We start from the raw sequence: 20,715 nt of genomic DNA, 5'->3' as shown, positions 1-20,715 counted from the left end.
GTGTCTGTATAAACGTTCCCATGTAATAGTATATATGTATTAAATGAATGGGTCATGCATGACCATAAGATTCTCAAGTATGGCCTTGATGATTCTTGATATATGCTGAGCAAGATATGGAAACTCCGGGTAGATCTGCTCAGCCACTAAAGTGCAGTTCTAGGCGTTGACAACGTTGATGTATAACCTAAAAGACAAATAAATCAATGTATTAATTACCTACATAATTGCAGGAACATACATAAGAACAATAATTTATAGCAACAGAAAAAATACAGCACTTTTACAGCTCATAGCTTATAATGAGTGCTTAAAGCGCTGTGTGACAGGGTCTGCTGAAATTCTATATATTTCAATTGGAAAGTGTGTTTTTTGTGGGTTTTTTGGGTACCCTTGTCCAAATGGCTAATGATAGTATTTGCAATACTGCTTGAATTATAAAAAAAAGCATCCAACCTGTCTTATACCTAGAAATCAATTATTTCAATCGGAAGCGATTACAAATGGCGCTTTGAATATGAAGTGAAAAGTACCTGCATTACACTACCTTAAGGCTCACATGGTCTTCCTGCAATACATTTCAACTGACTTACTAACAAAAAGTCTGTGAAGTCTGTTTTGTATACAAAGAAAATGTCTACCCCATAATGAGCATCATTACCTCTTTTAATATAACTTGTATTTTTGATTCCATACTACTTCTTTAACTGCATTCCTATGTCCCTGGTTTCTTCAAACAATCACATAAGTAAATTCTGTAATTTGCCTCAATAACACAAATTTAAATATCTGGAGAATTCTGCCATCATTCTGTTTAGTAAAGATATATCTATCTGTCCAATCTGTCTGGTGGGATGGAAAATCTGGTAATGTATGAGAGCAAATGACAATAGAAATTTGCTCCCAAACACTGGAAAACAGACCAGATTTTCTTAACCACCAGACAGATTGCAATACTAAAAAGGTAAGTGAGTAGATGATAGTGCTCTGTTCAGGAAGGACATAGAATATATGTGAATATTATAAATCACAATATATTATCCCTTTAGTCATAAAAATATATTAAGACTAAAATTAAAGAGAATAAAGATACATTTATTTGATGACAAAATATAACATAAAATACAGTAAAAATTCCACACAATTTAATGTCAAGTCCACAAAATGTTTCCAAGGACAATTGGATAAACAATAAAATATATATAAGCCCCCTGGTTCATATAGTTGATGGTGTGAGCAAACGTAGTTATAAATGTCTATTGCCCGGATCCAAGGCTAGAGCGCTATCATCTATTCACTTACCTTTTTAGAATTGCATATGATTTCACAAGTACCTGGTGTTTCACTTGTTTTTAAGTGTGTATAGGAGCTGCACATGTTCAGGTTAACTGCGCAATACTGGTTAATTTCTATTTATTTGGCCACCAGACATATTGGACATATATATCTTTAGATGTGTACGCAGCCTTAAGGTGTGTACACACTAGACGATATGTCACCCGATCCGGCGGGATCAGTCCGACATCTCGTCCATGTCGGCAAATTTGTATGCACTGTGTCGCACCATGAGCGCTCCTGCGGGGTCGTTCCTCGCATCGTCAAATCGAGACTAAATGATGCTCAATCTGTCAATTTGATGAATGACTCCATGCATGTGGAGACGGTTGGTGAAGAACAACCACACCATATGTCGTTCATCGCATCATGCGTCGGCCGGGTACACGCGTCATCTTGGGTGTACCCGGCATAAGTCAAACTTTTGTAAAAGAGCCCCTGAACCTAAAATGCGGGTTCCCTTACAACACAGCCAGGGCAGTAGAGAGCCCTCCAGGGCCCAGGTACAGAGGAGGGCGCGGCCTAATCGCGGGAGGCGCAGCCACACCACCTTGAGCAAACCCCCCCAAAAAAAACACTTTAGCAGCGCAGCTTCGCATGCTGGGGAGGGGGGGCACTGTGAGCCCTTCAGCCCGGCGCAAAGCCAGGGGGGCGTGATCAGTGTGATCGCACCCCCCCCCACAGGCATTGGAGACTGCTGTGGCTGCTGCTCAGCAGCCACGAGCAGTCTCCCACTGCAGCTCAGCACATGCTCTGTGCTGGGATGCTTTGAGGGAGAGAGAAGGGAGGGGGGGTGGCGCCGGTCCCGGGCCCCCACCGGGCCCGTCAGGAAGCCTGGGTAAATAGTACATGCTCCTCCCCCTTTCGGCGCCCCTGAACACAGCTACTACTAACATTCTCCAATATATATAAGTTCAATATTTCTTTAAACAGAAGTCATATGAGATTATTTTATGATCCATGGCGTCCTGTACTTAAGTCTATTAAAGGACACTACAGTCAGCCTGAAATATCTGGTATCGGAGAACAATAGCTCGCACTCAGCTGCAGACTATGTATCAAAACTCGATGTGAGATAAAATTGTGAAATATATATCGCCAACCAATCATCTCCAAACTATAATTTCTTAAACACAGCCTGCAAAATGTAAGTTAGAAGCTGATTGGTTGGTGATATATATCTCACAATTTTATCTCCCATCAAGCTTTGATACATATGCCCCTAAATGTAAATATTCTGTCAAATATTTCAAGTTCCCATTTGAACTTTTGTAAATATATTTGTGAATGTTACAAGATATCTTTTCATATGGGATAAACTATATATTTTAGGCTTAGTGGTATTTTGGTTTTACTATCACATTCAGATTATATAATAGTCTTTATAGCAAGCTGTAGGTTTGATGTATGCCCTCAGTTCACACAGTAGACTCAGAAAAATGACAGCATGGCTGAAATACTGTTCTAGAAGAGTTACTTATGAATCTGGTAAGTGTTCCTCTCTCAGATCATAATAGTCAGACATTGTCTGGTTATCCAATATTCCTACAGTAAAGTGTCCCAGGTATTTGCTTTGAAGACAGAGTAGTGATTACAAATATATGAATGGAGTTACTGGATGAAAAATGTATTTCAGAACATCTGAAGATATTTTTAGTTCTCCTTAAGACTAATTAAGGCATTGCTGTTTATGACTTTACAAGAGAACAGCCATCAATTAGTTATTTTTTGGTCTTAATAATTTATTACAGTTGTTATGTGTAAGTTTAGTATCCTTTCATCATCTTACACGCACAATTCTGTCACATTAAATATGCTGCAGTTATGGGGGAGAGTACACTAACCACACTGATAGGTTTTACCTATAGCTGTAGTAGTACATCCTGTCATAGTAACACACTATACATTATTACAGTACATCTACTGTGATCAAAGGCAAGAAAAACAAGTATTTTATGTACCTGTTTCCATCAGGAATTTCACACACATGGTTGTGCTGAAGTTGTCTGTAAAAGAGAAGAATAAGCATTTCATTAAAATTAAAAAGTAATTAGTTTTACTTGAATCAGTAAAGAAGTCCTGCGACCATAAAAAGCATGTGAGAATATACTAAACTTTTTTAATTCCTCTACACGTAAGTTTTTGGGCAGACCTCATGTTTGCATAATGAAAATCATTGCACCCAGCTGCCAAGAATAACAAGCACAGGAAATGAACAGTGAAAGTTAGCTATTTGCTCTCTGCAAGACTCTCGGTGTTATTACACTGATCTTTACCTGTCGTGTTTCTTTACACCTTTGCATTACTACACTTTAAGATGCTGTTTATAAGTAGTGATGTGGATTGTACATTTATTTGCACAGTGCAAAAAGACTAGGTAAAGCAATTTTGATATATGGAAGAAATGGTTAATAGCATTCATTCAAAGTGACTTCCTTATTTCCATAGTGTATAATTCAAACAAGTATCCAAAATAACACATCTCACCCAAAATCATTTTTTAGAAGTTTGTCAATATAATCTCAAAGCATGAGATATTATAAAACTCTTAGGGGTTTATTTAGCAAATTTTCCCGTTTTTCAGTGGTTATACTACAGGATTTAAGGCAGGATTTTTGAAGTGTAATCCATTGGGAAAAAAAAATGCTTCCCACTTTAAATCCAATAGCAAAATCACCGAAAGTTAGTGACTTAAAAATCGCTGTTTAGTAAATTAACCCCTGAAACAGATAAAATAATTTGTATCATAGAAGTCCAAATCATTTTCCTGCTAGGCTGTTTTTTTTGTCAAGTGATCTCACTAATGCTGGTTAAACACTGGCTGACATATCAACCATACAAATGATATATCTCAAGCTCGTCGGCAGGTGTGTACCAGCAATATGTTAGCCGATACCCAATATAACTGCAGATGTACTGGTGCATCGTGCTGTGTGTACGGTCAGTCAGCCCACCGCCCGTAAACATTCTGCAGAGGCCGCCTGTGATTGACAGGCAAACTGGACGGGCACATGTAAATGCCCGCCCAGTTGTGACATCAATCACAACGTATCGGGCCGATGATTGGTACGTGTGTTTGCACTAACCAATGTCAGATAGGATGGCGGACCGTCATCCTAGTGTGTACCCAGCTCAGGATAATGCTCTTCACTGAAATGATAAGCATAATACAAGTCACAGAGCAAAGGCAAAAAGCCATAGACAAATATGATTCAGGTCACAGAAATCCAATCTGACTGCTGATATGTGTAATAATTCACAGTGGCGTTATTCCTTAAAATATACAAATTTAACTATTGAACACAAAATTATTACATTAAAACTTTACACTAATATTATCATCACTTGAGTATTTTTAAAACGTTGAGTTAAAATGTATATAAACCAGAACACTAACAAGGTGGAGTAGTTACAGAATTCAAATTGTTTCAGAAGAACTATATCAACACCTTTTTTAGCAGACCAGTTGTTGAGAAAGCTGCTTTGAATACTTATCTCCTTGAGAAGCAAAATATTCACAGTGATGCACAGACTGATTTAGAAAATGGAATGCTGAAAGAGCATCTTTAATATAGTGAAATAATGAAACGTATACATTTAGAAATGTAGAGTATCATTATTTACGTCAATGCAGAAACAGTAATTTGCTTGCCTATTCTGCAAAACTGCTTCCTGTTCTCGGATGACTTGACTATGATGCATCATATGCATAAATGTCATTACTGCTTAGAGTTCTCTAAAAGTGGGAACCACAAATGAAAACAAAATGTTTAAAATGATGTGAGGGACACCTTCTGTAGTTTATCAGACATAATGTATGTTGGGTGTCCTCGCAAAGCTGTTGCCCAAGACTAGCCTTGGTTTGGTGCATGGTCAGTTAGACAAGCAATGCCAACATTTTTATGATTCACACAGTAATGCATAATAATAATACTAACAAAGCTGCACTGGGAATTATAGCCACTGTGGTCTAGCAGGAATAGAGAGTAGAAGGTTCATTTATTGAAAATAAAAGCAACTGTTATTTTTAATACCAAATCATCAAAAAGTGATGTCATGTCCCCTGTTTAAATTGTATTTAATCAAAGCAAAAACAGATATAAATAAAATCATACATTTGGTCAGGCCCATAAAATGATAATGTAAATTCAGTATCCACCAGATTACCATTTTATTATTAAAGCGTAAAATGGTAATGTTTTTTGACCCATTTCAATATTTAATGTACCATCAAGCTGTCCTGGAGTATTTGCCATAACACGCTGCGATGGCATTTTGCCTTATTTTTTTAATACATTAAAAGGAATGAACATTGTAATACGACCTAAATATTATTCTAAGCTCTTTGTTCCCATATTTATATTGGCTTTCAATAAGGAAGAAAAGTACGTAATATTTTTTGGTCACTGCGATGTTGTCCATTACATGATGCGCTAAAATTACTTCACTTCCTAATTTAAATGTGGAAAATCTGATAATAAAATCAACTCTGAGAACGGAGATGTTATTTTTTCTCCTCCACATCTTACACAATGGGTCAGGAAAATCAATATGTCTCCAAATAAACAATGTTATTGCTATGCGAGATGCCAATTAGTTTAGCAGCACAGGTATATGAAAATAAATAAGAGATATATAGAGAAAGACATAGAAAACATCTGTGCAATATATTAGTTCATTGTTTCACAGGGCATTGAATTCAACCTTTTTGCAGCCACATTGAAAACATAGATCTTTGACAGTGAAAAATGCATACATAACATAATGGAAACCAGACTGTAAACCATGTTGACAAACACTGGGCACAGATACACCCTCTGGCCTGGTAGCCAAACTGCATCACGGGGCTGGTATATGTAAGAGAGAGGTGGAGACTTGGATGGTAATGCAGGGAGCATTGGAGGTACTGTACGTGAGAAGGAGATTGTATGTTTAGATGAAGAAATGAAACATGTGCTTTGGTTTGTCTAGGTCACAGATTCTCAAACTCGGTCCTAAGGATCCCCAACAGTGCATGTTTTCCAGGTCTCCTCACATAATTACAAGTGAAATAATTAGCTCCACCTGTGCTCCTGCTGGGTGAGGGTGACATGGAAAACGTGACCTGTTTGGGGTCCTGAGGACCGAGTTTGAGAACCACTGGTCTAGGTCGGGGGATTTGGGGTATCTAATGTTCACAACCACATATGTGTGCAATACAGTGCGACTTGGCAATCACAAGTTTTAAGACACTGCAGGGTGCATGCAATCTAGGGCAGCGCGGATGGTCTAATGGTTAGTATTACTGCCTCACAGTCCTGAGGTCTTGGGTTCGATTTCCACCATGGCCCTAACTGTATGGATTCTGTATATTCTCCCTGTGCTTGCGTGGGTTTTCTCCGGGTACTCCGGTTATCTCCCACACTTGAAAAATATGCTGGTAGGTTATACTTGGCAACTTTTGAAAAAGCATTTCAGGAAGATTGTGAAAGCAACACCTATGAGAGCAGCATTATAATGGATGTGTACTGTTCCGTCTGAGATGCATACCATGAGATTGACTTACATTCAAGTGTAAACTAGCCCCAAAGCTGCAGTTATTGCTCAGTAAGATCTACTTGCTGATGAAAACTCACTGTTACATCTGATGATACTATTTGAATGTATATATATCTTATTCCATTTTTTTCAAAACTATATAACAGCTACATAATTGGGGTAAGGTGCATCAGGGAGATTGCTAGACTCTTCAGGTAGGGCGTGACTTCGCGATCGCGGCCACGCCCCCTCCACACGATGCCGAGATTACCGGCATTGTGCAGTCAGGGGCGGGGCCATGATGACGCGATTCAGCGCTAATCGTGTCATCGGTTCCCCTGGACCACCCTCTTATGTACTTACAAGCAAGAGTGGACGCCGGTGGAGTGGGAGTGCGGGGGGATGTGGCGCCAGCCGGGAGACTTTCCCACCTTTCCGGGGGGGCGGGAGCACCACCCAACCTTTACTGGGAGAGTAGGCAAGTATGGTACAGGTTTAAAGGCTCAGTAATAATTAGATATGATACAGTATGTATATATTGCTGTCATAGCCAATATGAATGCTAAAGTCAGTACAAAAACAACTTAAAATAATTTTATTTGAAAACTACGATACATTAAAGCACATGTACAAGGATAAAGGACTATTCAGTCTTGCCATTTGTATTGTCTATTAAGTATTGGATGGGCCCTAATAGAAAATTTGCTCTTAAAACACTATGAGGTCAATTTACTAAACCTTGGATGGAGATAAAGTGAACTGAGATAAAGTCCCAACCAATCAGCTCCTAACTGTCATTTTTCAAACACAGTTTGTGACATGGCAGTTAGGAGCTGATTGGTTGGGACTTTATCTCAGTTCACTTTATCTCCATCCAAGGCTTAGTACATAGACCTCTATATACCCAGAATAACTGTGTAGACTCACACCTAGGTGTATGGAGTGACTAGAAAAAAGGGAACAAATATAAATAAAATTCACTTACTGTAAAAGTCTTTCTATTCTGCCTTGTAAATAAGGCTACCATAGACATATGCCTATCAGTTCCCTTCTATGACAATAAAGGTATAGTGTTGATCATATATACGGAGACTGCTAAAAGTCACTGAACACTAAAAGTTAGATTCTGAACAGCTCAATAGCATGGCCCTTCTGACAGAACCAACAGAAGGTATTCTGTTTTAACAAAAAATATAGGGGCGATTTCATTCAGCGCAATGTTGAATACAGTGCTTAAAGTGGTCCTAGAGAAGTGGGGGAACTAACCCTCCTTCCCTCCCAAAAAATGACAATGCGCGCTGCAGGCGCACGGCGAAAAAAGGGGTGTGGCTCCAAAAAGAATGGGGCGGGGGCCACAAAATAAATGGGCGTGGTCACACAATTGTATTCCCAATTCAAATTTCACCACTCAGTAGCACAATGTTGATTCACCCGATTCACATTACACCACATAGTAGTGGCCCTTATTCATGTATGACATACAGCAGTGCCCTTTTTACACAATGCCCACATTTGTGCCCCTTATACAATGCCCACAGCAGTAGTGCCCCTTATGCAAATGCAATGCCCAATGTAGTGGTGCTCCTGATGCAGTCCACCCAGTAGTGGTGCCCATTATGCAGTGCCCACAGTAGTGGTGCCCCTTATGCAGTGCCCCCAGTAGTGGAAGTGCCCCTTTTGCAGTGGTCCCAGTAGTGGTAGTGCCCCTAGTGTGTACCGGCCTTACTTGATGAAAACAGATACTTTTCAGAAAATGCATGCAGCCATAGGGATCATTGTGCCTTATAACCAATGCAGGGACAGGATACCAATGATCCCATTTGAATATATTTTTTTTATTTTTTAATATATAGAACAGCTTCATAAAGGGGGTGCATAAAGGTGCAATGAGGGAGATTGCTACTATTTCAGGGAGTCTTCCTTACAATCAGGGAGAGTTGGCAAGTATGTTCTAAAGAGATTTATCATAATTTCAAACAAACCCCTTGCATTTTCTCAACACTGGTATAAAGTACACCCCACATCCATGTTATTTTGCAAATAACAAAACTCCAGTACATAAATAAAAATATATACAGTCAGGTGCATAAATATTGGGACATTGACAGAATTTTCATATTTTGGCCTCTATTCACCACCACAATGGCTTTGAAATGAAACAAACAAGAAGTGCTTTAACTGCAGACTTTCAGATTTAATTTGAGGGTAATTACATCCAAATCAGGTGAACGGTGTAGGAATTACAACGGTTTCTATATGTGCCTCCCACTTTTTAAGGGGTCAAAAATAATGGGACTATCAACTCAAAAGCTATTTCATGGACAGGTGTGGGCTATTCCCTCGTTATTTCATTATCAATTAAGCAGGTAAAAGGTCTGGAGTTGATTCTAGGTGTGACATTTGCATTTGGAATTAGTTGCTGTCGACTCTCAATATGAGATCCAAAGAGCTGTCACTATCAGTGAAGCAAGCCATCATTAGGCTGAAAAATCAAAACAAACCCATCAGAGAGATAGCAAAAACATTAGGTGTGGCCAAATCAACTGTTTGGAACATTCTTAAAAAGAAATAACGCACCGGAGAGCTCAGCAACACCAAAAGACCCGGAAGACCAACAACTGTGGTGGATGACAGAAGAATTATTTCCCTGGTGAAGATAAACCCCTTCACAACAGTTGGCCAAATCAAGAACACTCTCCAGGAGGTAGGTGTATATGTGTCAAAGTCAACAATCAAGAGAAGACTTCACAAGAGTGAATATAGAGGGTTCACCACAAGATGTAAACCATTGGTGAGCCACAAAAACAGGAAGACCAGATTACAGTTTGCCAAACAACATCTAAAAAAGCCATTATAGTTCTGGAACAACATCCTATGGACAGATGAGACAAAGATCAACTTGTACCAGAGTGATGGGAAGAGAAGAGTATGGAGAAGGAAAGAAACTGCTCATGATCCAAAACATACCACCTCATCAGTGAAGCATGGTGGTGGTAGTGTCATGACGTGGGCATGTATGGCTGCCAATGGAACTGCTTCCCTTGTATTTATTGATGATGTGACTGCTGACAGAAGCAGCAGAATTAATTCTGAAGTGTTTTGGGCAATATTATATGCTCATATTCAGTCAAATGCTTCAGAACTCATTGGATGGCGCTTCACAGTGCAGATGGACAATGAACCGAAGCATACTGCAAAAGCAACCAAAGAGTTTTTTAAGGCTAAAAAGTGGAATGTTATGCAATGGCCAAGTCAATCCCCTGACCTGAATGCGATTGATCATGCATTTCACTTGATGAAGACAAAACTGAAGGGAAAATGCCCCAAGAACAAGCAGGAACTGAAGACATTTGCAGTAGAGGCCTGGCAGAGCATCACCAGGGATGAAACCCAACATCTGGTGATGTCTATGCGTTCCAGACTTCACGCTGTAATTGCCTGCAAAGGATTTGCAACAAAGTATTAAAAAGTGAAAGTTAGATTTAGGATTGTTTAGTTTGTCCCATTACTTTTGGCCCCTTAAAAAGTGGGAGGCACATATAGAAACTGTTGTAATTCCTACACCGTTCAACTGATTTGGATGTAATTACCCTAAAATTAAATCTGAAAGTCTGCAGTTAAAGCATATTTTGTTTGTTTAATTTCAAAGCCATTGTGGTGGTGAATAGAGGCCAAAATATGAAAATTCTGTCAATGCCCCAATATTTATGCACCTGACTGTATTATATATATCTGTGTATGATATAAATCTAATATAAAGATTAGTAAAAAGGACCCAGCATATGCAGGGTCAGTGGGAGCAGGGTGAACACATACCATGTATGGTGGGGGGGGTGAACACAGTGGGGACTCAGGAGGGAGGGGGTGGGAGCAGGGTGAACACAGTGGGGAGGGGGGGGCAGTGGGAGAATAGAGTACATACAGTGGGGAGGGAGGGCAGTGGGGGAAGGGTGAACACACTGTGTGGAGGGGGGCAGTGGGAAAATGGAGAACACAGTGGGGAGGGGGGCCAGTGGGGGAGGGTGAGCACACAGTGTGGAGGTGGGCATTGGGAGAATGGAGAAGAACACAGTGGGGAGGGGGCCAGTAGGGGAGGGTGAGCACACAGTGTGAAGGGGGGCATTGGGAGAATGGAGAAAAACACAGTGGGGAGGGGGGCAGTGGGAATACACAGTGGGGAGGGGGGCAGTGGAAAAACTGAGAATGAAGAACGCAGTGTTTTTCTGCTCACCAGTGTCATGTGTGTCATTATCACACACACATGAGCAGCATCCGCGTGGACTGGGCAGCTAGTCTTTGCACATGCGGAGAGACAGGTGCGCGGTGATGTAATCTCATTCCCGCCGGCGCCAGAGGAGAGGAGGCAGGATGGGCAGCGGGGCGGGCCAAATGTCAATCAGGAGATGATTGACTAGTAGCACCGCCCGCCCACCACCACAGTTATTGATTATGGGCGGGCAGGGCAGCGCTGGTGTGCACCACAGAGCCGCGGGAACTGGCCACCAGCCGGGACAGCTGAGTGCTGACAGTTTCCGCAAAGCCAAGCTAAGTGGCCGGACGGAGTCGGAACTGGTTCCGCCTCCCATTTGAAGTGACGGAACGCAGTTCCGCCCAGTTCCGGCCCACTTTAACCCCTGGTTGAATAGCCTCAGAAAGGAGTTCCTGGAGCGATTCACTTGACCGTGCTGTTAATTTCGACTAGAACCACTTAAGTCAGAGAATGCCGGTTACCGTGCCTTAAGCTGGGTGTTTAGTTGCGGTAACTGGCATTCTCCAACTAAAGTGCTGGCTGAGAGGCTGTTAGCGCTGTGCTAAGCCGGAAAACAGCATTGTGTCCGGCATTAAGACCAATTTCTGCTTGCACCTCAGGAGGGTGCAAGCAGAAATCCTCTAGTCGAACTTAAGACCACGGTCAATTGAATAGCTGGGGCTATTCAACATTGCGCTTAATTGAATAGACGATCTGGAATTATTTATTAAATGGCAACCTAACCCATACATTAATATTTGTATATATCAAATATTATGGGGTCGATTCAATTAATACAGACGCCAAGACCCTGACAGGACACTGGACTGATCGTCCAACGCCGGGGGTAAGTATCCACGTAGCCGGGAATGGGGGATTAGGTTTAGGGAAACTGGAGGGGTCTTAGGCCCCCCCCCCAGGGAGGGTTAGGGTTAGGCTAGGGTAAGGGGGGTTAGGGTTAGGCACCCCTGGGGGGAGGTTAGGGTTAGGCACTAGGGGGGAGTTAGGGTTAGGCACCCCTAAAGGAGGATTAGTATTAGGGGGGGGAGAGGGGAGGGTAAGGTACTTTACTTACCTCTATCAGGATCTGCGCTGTTCGGCCTGTCAGCATCGGGATTTCGACCGCCGGCCTCTCGTCCGGTGGTCATTCACACCGATTCCATCTGTTACTTTGTTACTAATACGATGCTCACTAATATGCAGGTAATATTGGTAATATAAATTACTAATAAAGAACCATATGACTATTTAATCACAAAAAAACAGCGTCTGGGTGTCAGTGAAGTAAAACTGGAAAATGGCTAAGCCAATTAGCAATAAGCACCTTTCATTCAATATTGTATAACCTTGTTAACTTAAAACAAATTGGATGGATATTAAATTTAAAGCTCAAACAGTTCCAAAACAAAATTGTTTGATCAGCTTTTCTATTTTGTTTTCATAGCTATGCGTCTCATGAGCAAGCTTTTCTGCTGTGCCATCCATTCATGAACTTCGATTGGATTTTCTTGACTCAATTGCCAAATACAGGGATCATACAGGGATCACCTTGTGCTAGTGTAGTGATCAATGTCCATATTTAGCTGAAAGGTGAGCCTCTTAAATCATCTTCCAATATAGGCAATATAAACTGTGCTTGTAATGTTGATTGGAGCCCCCAGAAACTGGAAGCACAATATGTTATGCTGATCTTTTTACGCTGTAATCCAAATTAGGTAATAATGTTTGACCGATGGTTTAATGCAAATTTTCAAAGGGACACTTAACAATGTTGCATAACATATCATGGAAAATACTATAAAACCTAGATCGATTGTAAATGCCACTTTAAATCCTCCCAAATTGTCTATTTTGACAAATTGCTCTTAATTACAGCTCGCCTTAGTGCTTTGTCTTTACTTATTCCTATACCTCAATGAATACAGTACAGTTCTCATTAACACTTTTTCACATTACCTAAAAAGCATCCATATTCTACCATGTAAATTAACTACAAGAATTTGCCACTTTTTAACAAAGCAATCTGCAGCACTTACATTTTTCCTAGTCATTAACAACTTACTGACATTGCTGAATACCCAATTCAAAAGAATGAGAATCCATTGAAGTGAATCAAACACAACTTGCATCTATATTTCATTAAGTTCATGTTGATGTTTGAAATCAAACATTATGGGCTAAACGTAATAGGGTCCAAGTTTTGAAAATGTGCGAGTATAGAGCTATACTTGCACATTTTTAGAACTCACCCTATGTAATAGGGTGCGAGAACATGCAAATGCACGTTTTTGGTTGCTTAACATTTGATTATTTTTTTTAACACAGAAGCCTTCACAGATTTCACAGATTTCTGTATAACTGGCACCTTGTAATTAAACTTGCATCTTGGTGGCACTGAAGTTAGGTGAGTGATCTGTGAGCATATGGATTTGCAAGTAATGACTAAGTCCATAGCAACCAATCAGACATTTTGCTTTCATTATATAACTTGTACTACACAGATGTTAGCAAATTGCTCATTTGTTTTAGTGCACATTTGCATATTTGAACAATGTTATCAAATAACCCCCACTGTGCCCACCCAAGCAGAGGTATAATACACTGTTACCTCCAGAGCTACAGTAGCTATAAGCTACTGTTACCTCCGATTCTGGAGGGTTATTAGGTGTTTGGCAAAAACATATCAAGTGAATGTTGTTGAAACATAATAAACTTTCCAATACTCACATAGGCTAGATACAGTATATGCAGCAATCTCAATCTTACTAACTGAATAATAATTTAGCTAAGAGTCAGACTTCATTGTTTAAATAAAACATGTGACATATAAAGTATGCTTGTTCTATAAAATAATTCCAGGCTGTTAAATCTTGAATCCGTTGTATGGAATCTGGGGAAGTTTTCAGGGAGATCATGCAGAGTTATTAACCTGACATCAGAGTGTAAAAATGCTCAATTAGCTAATAATATTCAGGTTTTATAGATTCCCCAGTTCAATTTCACATCATATATTCGCACCTGTATAGAACCAAATCCTGTTCATCCAAAAGCAACAGCAGTCCGATTGCTGAGAAGAAAAAGCTACTGGAACAATATGGGGCTATCATTGGCAACCGGAAGATATGTCTGGCATTGTCTGACTTCCTTTCATTAATAGTTGCCTACTCTCCTGTAATGTGCAGAAGACTCCTGAATTAGGGGGAGAACACCCAGACTCCAGGAAAAGCTGACAATTTCCCAGACGTGTACTACATGGTTAGCAGGGAAATGGTGCAAATGGCGTCATCACCCATCGTTTTGTAAAGGTGCGTGTGACTTGATGAGCTGATTACTTTGCTCACTTGATAATGGAAATTGCGTTAATAAGCACTATCCAACCCTTTTCCTACCTCGCCATTCCATATCCAGAAAGCCATGTAGGAACTGTAGGCATGCCCGTCTATATATTTTTTGAAGCTCCTTAAATGAATATCGGTTTCTGGGACTAAGGTATCATACAAAGCTGGAACTGGAGGAGTTTTAATATTTAAAAATAATAACAAAAAAAACACTTTCACTAAGAAAAGTAGTTCAACAAATTTGCATATAACAATTTAGACCTGGCAAGTGATGGCCATATTTCATGCTTCAGTATCACACATAAACTAAATGTGGATGGAAAATGTTTCCCGAAAAGCAAGGCGCATTCCCAGAGTCAAACTAAACACAGACTTATTTCCACAGGATGGCTATAAAAATGTTACATGGTGCCAAATTCATCTCTTTAAACACCTCCTTTGCTGGCAAAAGCTATTGGCCCGACCCTGGATAGTCTCTTATTGAACAAGTTAATTGTATGTGTGGGATGCCAAGATACAAAGCACATTGAACTGTGCTGGCTAATGTTCCCAGTGTGTTCACGTGGATAAGGAAAATATTCCTACTTGATTCAAGTCTATTAGTTACAAATCCATGTCTGATAAACCATGTTACTTATTGCAAATCATCCACGTGTAGCATTTGTGAATCAAAGCAAGGGCCAACCTTTGGCTATGATATGTAATTTATCATATGTACATCTATGTGCTTGACTTACAATCTGACTAACAGACTAGTGTCCTAATAATGTTCAATCTGGATTTAAAAATCAGGTTTGTATAAAAATGTTTGATATTAGTGAAAAAGTGGTAAGTCCATTTTAATGAGGACATTTTCAAATTACACTTTGCAATATGGGTATATTGCTTCATAAGTACAAAGGCACTGTCATATAGGAACTACTGGAAGCACATATCAGGAATCCCGGAGTGTTCCCTGGAACCTTGCAGCTAATTGTATTGTCCCCATGTTTTCTGTGCAGACATAACTAAAAAACACAATTCTTAGGTAGAACTATGGACCATTTCAAAAAAGTCACCAGCAGCAAGATTAAGTAAAAACATTACTTACTACAGCATTATGTTATTATCTGTTTATCATCAATGCCAGCGGTTACACTACAAACAAATGTTATGTCTGTATGGTGATTGCTTCACAGTGTGGACCAGACTTTCAAAAGTTCCTCTCGTTTACTGCATATGTTACCGTACACTCACTGCGCTGACACCTGCTTCTCACAGGCATCTACAGGGGAAGACTGAGGTTATCCTCACTTTTCTGCTTACAGGACATGGCCCGATATGCAGCTTTGTCTATCCACGTCTTCTTATAGCCTGGCACAGTGATTTGTTTAAAAAAAAAAAAAACCTTTTATGTTAAAAGAACACTTTTTTTAATGGGATTGCTGCTTTAATGATGACCTGCTTGCAAACCCCTGTTTGTCATGATGTCTTTGTGCATTTGAGTGCTGTAGAAAGATTAAATGACTGAGTTATGTAGGTTATGGCAGCTACGTGTGGATTTGCAGCATTGCAGAAAAAATGAAGTGTGAGATGACGATGATGATCTGTTTGCTATAAAGTAGACATAAGACATTTGAGACTTTTCGGTTCTTCATACTGTGAAACAACTGGGATTTACTTTTTAACATATAAGTCTTCCCGTAAACATGATGATTCAGTGAGAACCCAATAATTTAGTCTGACTACAGCAATCAAATGTACTAAGACATCCTAACAAACAGGAGCTTGCATGCTGAGCATCATTAAATACCCTAATTATTCTTGTTTGGGCCTTTATTGAAGTGACTTAAAGCAGCCTGAAGGTAATTCTAATTTGCTGACCACTAATTGTCTGTTCAAATTGGAGGGAAAAAAATAATAGTTTATGGCTCTGTGGCAACTGTACAAAGTGCGCTGCTACCACATATCACTAAAATAAGCAACAATATAATTTTATTGCAAAAGAAACTACCACTTTCTGAGGCTATGCAAACAAATATAAAAATCCCACAGACTATAACATTCCATACCTCACATTTAATAGTAAACAACCTGTAGCCTAAACACTATAACTGTCGGCTACACACATTGACAGCAGCCATTTTGAACTAGGAACCTGGTAATGTAACTTAATGCCTCATGTCTAGGTGCCATGGTGTTTTATACTGAATCAATAGGTTGCTTTCTCAAACTGACTGAAATTGCTATCTCCATGACTAATATTTATCAGTGTAAGCCTGTTTCCTATACACATTGCTAACCTACAATACAGTTTCTTCATTTACAGAAAGGGTTTTAATTTCCACCTTCCATTGATAAGTATTGTATATGCTTAAGTAAAGTTATGAAACCTGCGCTCAATTCGGAACAACGGAAGTGAGATGGCTGACTGCTTTCACTTAGTTACTGAAATATAGCAAACCTTAGTTTTTTCCACCTATGTAACCCGGTTGTTAAGTCAGTTGTTTCCTCTCTCAGAAATGGCAGTAAATAAACTGAAGAAGACATGATGGCACGGTTATACATTATATCATACAAACTCTTAATTATGGTTGAAATTTCGATTAATGTAATTTTTTTTTTTATCCTTACAAACATTTTCTAAAAATAAGCTATAAAACAACAAGAGTCTTTGGCCATATAAATTAGATTTATGAACGTCATTTCATATACAGTTGATGTGTTTCCCAATACAGTTTTCTTGTACCACTGTGACAGGAGCATAACATCACTTCTCTTTGCTTTTGGGGGCTCCATCCAATACTCTGAGGGGATAAGTCATGTGAAGTAGCAAAAAGAAAAGCAAAGTATTCCTATAGTGGGGCACACACGGAGTAATCTAAATAGAAAAACAATAATAGATGACCCATCAAAATGATAGTATTTGAAATTAATGATATATAACTTTTATTGTATGCTATCCCCGTTAATAGCATACAATAAAAGTTATATTTTATTAATTTCAAATACTATCATTTTGATGGGTCATATATTATTGTTTTTCTATTTAGATTAGTCCGTGTGTGCCCCACTATAGGAATACTTTGCTTTTCTTTTTGCTACCTTATTATGATTCTTTATTCCTGGGAGCACCTCCCAATATAGGAAAGATAGTTAGATATTTGATTTATGTCTTGGGAAGGACAATTTATGTAATAGGTCTGTGCGGATATTTATCTATTACTAATGGGATAAGTCATGTGGCAAGATGTGACTTATTGGGATACTGCAAGTAACAATCATTTGCCCCATAGAGGTGTGAACAAAAGTAAGCTATGTTTACTTCCCATAATAAGCGGAATTGCGCATAGGATCTTGCAGCTAATTGAATATGTCCTGCAATGAGTCATTTCCTGCTTACTTATCTTACCCTCCTTGCAATATGGCATTTCATCTGTCACTTACAGCCATGTACTCGCTAACAAAACTACAAAACTAGACAGTCAGTGTCACACAACATAATCACACTCTCTGTAATAATCTAAACATTACAATGATCTGATTAACTATACAGGAGTCATTCCAGTGATCTGATTGGCTAGTAACCAGGGTACATAATAGATGAAGAGTTGAAAATAAAATATAATAGAGCTATTAATGCATATTATCTATAACTGTGTTTATTTATGATGAGGAACAGCAATATTTACTATTTACAGGCCAATATGTAAGGGTCATAATTAATTGTTACAAGTGCTATCCATCCAAAACTACCGGTAATTCCCAGAATTCCGGAGAACATTCATCATAAACTCTCTCCAGCTGTCTTTCTCTATAACAATAAATTTACACACATTTATGTTAGGATAATGCTTATAGGCCGAATAGTATTGGAAATAAATTATAATATATTATTTTATTAACAGAAGAATAACCAAATTGCACAGTGGTTAGCATTGCTTCCTTACCACTTTGGGTATAGTATGTGGATTTATTGTAATATATTCAATAATACCTTCAATTAATAATGTTATTATTGCTAGGATGATGTCAGTTGTATAGATTGGGACATATCTCTGTTGAACAAGCTCTGCTATTCTACAATATCATTGCTGGCAGAATTTTCCCTCTCAGCCGCAGAGAAACAAGATTTCAGGGAGGCCTATTCGGAGATATAAATCATTACACGGCAGCCTGCTCTGTCGGTTCCTCAAAAGAACACAAAAGATATAAAAATATCCTGTGCAAATGAAGTGAGTACCACGTCAGCAGCCAGATGAACGTGGGTGGGAAGATAAGACTCACTTGCTGCAAAGGGCAAATTATTAAGAGAATACTTGTGTTTTTTTTAGCTTTGTTCTTCCTGCCTGAGCTCAGCCATCACAGCACATGATAACATAAGTGACACCTGACAGCCTTCCTCCTCCCACGCACTAAATTGCAGTTTCATAAGGGCCAAGGAAATGGTAGCGAGCTAGAAACTTGAGGCAGATCTGGTGTCAGAAAAGCGTGTTATAAATAGACACAGCTGGGTTTATATTTAGCTCTGGTGAACTTTTTTTTCTGTGAAAATCTGTTATCTGACTTAACTATCTGATGCCCAACAGCTTCCTGTTTCTATTTATAACCTGAAGACCTGAGTTGAGGGGGAGGACACCTAGACAGGGGAAAATCAAAGTCAAATCTTTCCACTGCTGCTGCTATACTCATTTACCTATGTGCTGCTATATGTGGTTGTACAGCTTGCTAGTGGAGATTTGACAATTAAACTTTGCTGCCATTGCTTTTCAGTTAAACAAAATGAGTTCATTTCACCCAGACACATTCCTCAGTAGTTTCCCAGAGTTTCCTTACCAATAAGCCATGAAGATGAGGGACAGTCAGTATAGGAACCTGAACTTAGATAAAAGGACACCTTTAGCCAGCAGAGTGTTTCTAAATCAGGATTGACACAATAATGTATAATCCACATTGCTTCTTTGAAGTAGAGTTTGAAGAAATATGGCATAATAAAAATAAGGGTTCATCTGCTTCTCCTATTATATTTGAACTTGAAAAATCCACCAAGCCTTTTTTTAAAAACATAAATTGTTTGTTCGTGATCTTGCACTGCGCATGTTCCGGAGCTGAGTGTTTGCATCCATGGAGATCAAAGTTGTAGGCAATCCAGACGCATCTCCGGTTGTGGCTGAAGGTGCGTAATAGGGAGTTCACACATAGTCTATGTTTAGTTAGGGCGTGTCAATGGAACTGCGGGCTATGCTGAGTTGTGCGTACTTGGAACTACCCTTAGTTTCAGACCGATCTCATGTACCAAGGACAGGTTGCTGATAATGATCACAGCTATGAAACCAAGGGGGAGATGTATTACGCCTCCTAAAGAGTGGAGAAGTGGACCAATAGAGAAGTTGGCCTTAGCAACCAATCAGCTTCTACCCAGCATTTATCAAGTACATTCTGTAAATTGATAGGCTGAAGATGATTTGTTGCTATTGGCAACTTCTCCACTCTTTAGGAGGGTTAATACATCTCCCCCCAAGTGTACAGATAGGTACTTTGCGTTCTCAGAGATGTGTGCAACTCTGCATACAGGAAAATATCCACATTCAGTTCTGGATAGTTCTGCATTCATTACATAGATACATATTCAGCCTACTCCACTTATAAATAAAAACATTCATAAAGGTAAATGTAATAGCCTGCAGCTTGAAGTCGCTGATGCCTGCATGTCGCATGCTATTACTTTCAGTGCCTTAACAGGACTCTGTGCTAGCATGCCTCTCTGAGCTCCAGGGGCATATCTATAATGCTTGCATGGTGTGCACAATCTGCACCCATATTATCTAATACTTACCTCTCCGAGGTCCTGCGTCGGGTGTCTCAGCCCTGCACAAAACACATTTTTCCGGCATTTTGCGCATGCGCAGTGAGGAAATTGCCAGGAAAAAGGCGGCTGCACCATTTCCCCGGCGACCTGCGCATGTGCAGTAGACTCTGGGCACACTTTAGTGCCCAGAGTATACTGATGCTGCGGTCAGGGGTCAGACACGTCAGTCTGCTGCCGACCGCCGGGGAGACAGGAGGGGGCCCTGGAAAGGGAATGAACACGGGCCCCCTCCTCTGTTAATACACCCCTGCTGAGCTCATTACGTCACGCAGTGGGAGTGGCACCGGTAAGTGTAGCGTTGACCAGAGTGTTGATGGGCTGTACAGGCGGCCTGTCTGGAGTGTCTAAAGGATGCTCTGGTGGCACTGCAGCAGCGCTCCAGACTGCAGGGTTCCATTCCAGGCACCTCGCTAGCCGGATACATGAGC

The 20,715-nt window shown here is 39.9% G+C and overlaps 1 long non-coding RNA gene across 1 annotated transcript in view; it reads right to left on the bottom strand.

Moving 5' to 3' along the window:
* Positions 1-88: 88 nt before the first annotated feature.
* Positions 89-20,715, bottom strand: part of LOC148543137 (uncharacterized) — a 128,247-nt gene continuing 107,620 nt past the window's right edge. The window contains exons 3-4 of the long non-coding RNA XR_015871002.1: positions 3,297-3,341; positions 89-187 (exon numbers count right to left, since the gene is read on the bottom strand). This is a non-coding gene — a long non-coding RNA (uncharacterized LOC148543137). The remainder of the gene's footprint in view (positions 188-3,296; positions 3,342-20,715) is intronic.

This window comes from Taudactylus pleione, unplaced genomic scaffold, assembly GCF_031769625.1.
Source record: "Taudactylus pleione unplaced genomic scaffold, aTauple2 ptg000006l, whole genome shotgun sequence".
NCBI lineage: Eukaryota > Metazoa > Chordata > Amphibia > Anura > Myobatrachidae > Taudactylus > Taudactylus pleione.
This window is presented reverse-complemented; position numbering and strand designations above follow the sequence as displayed.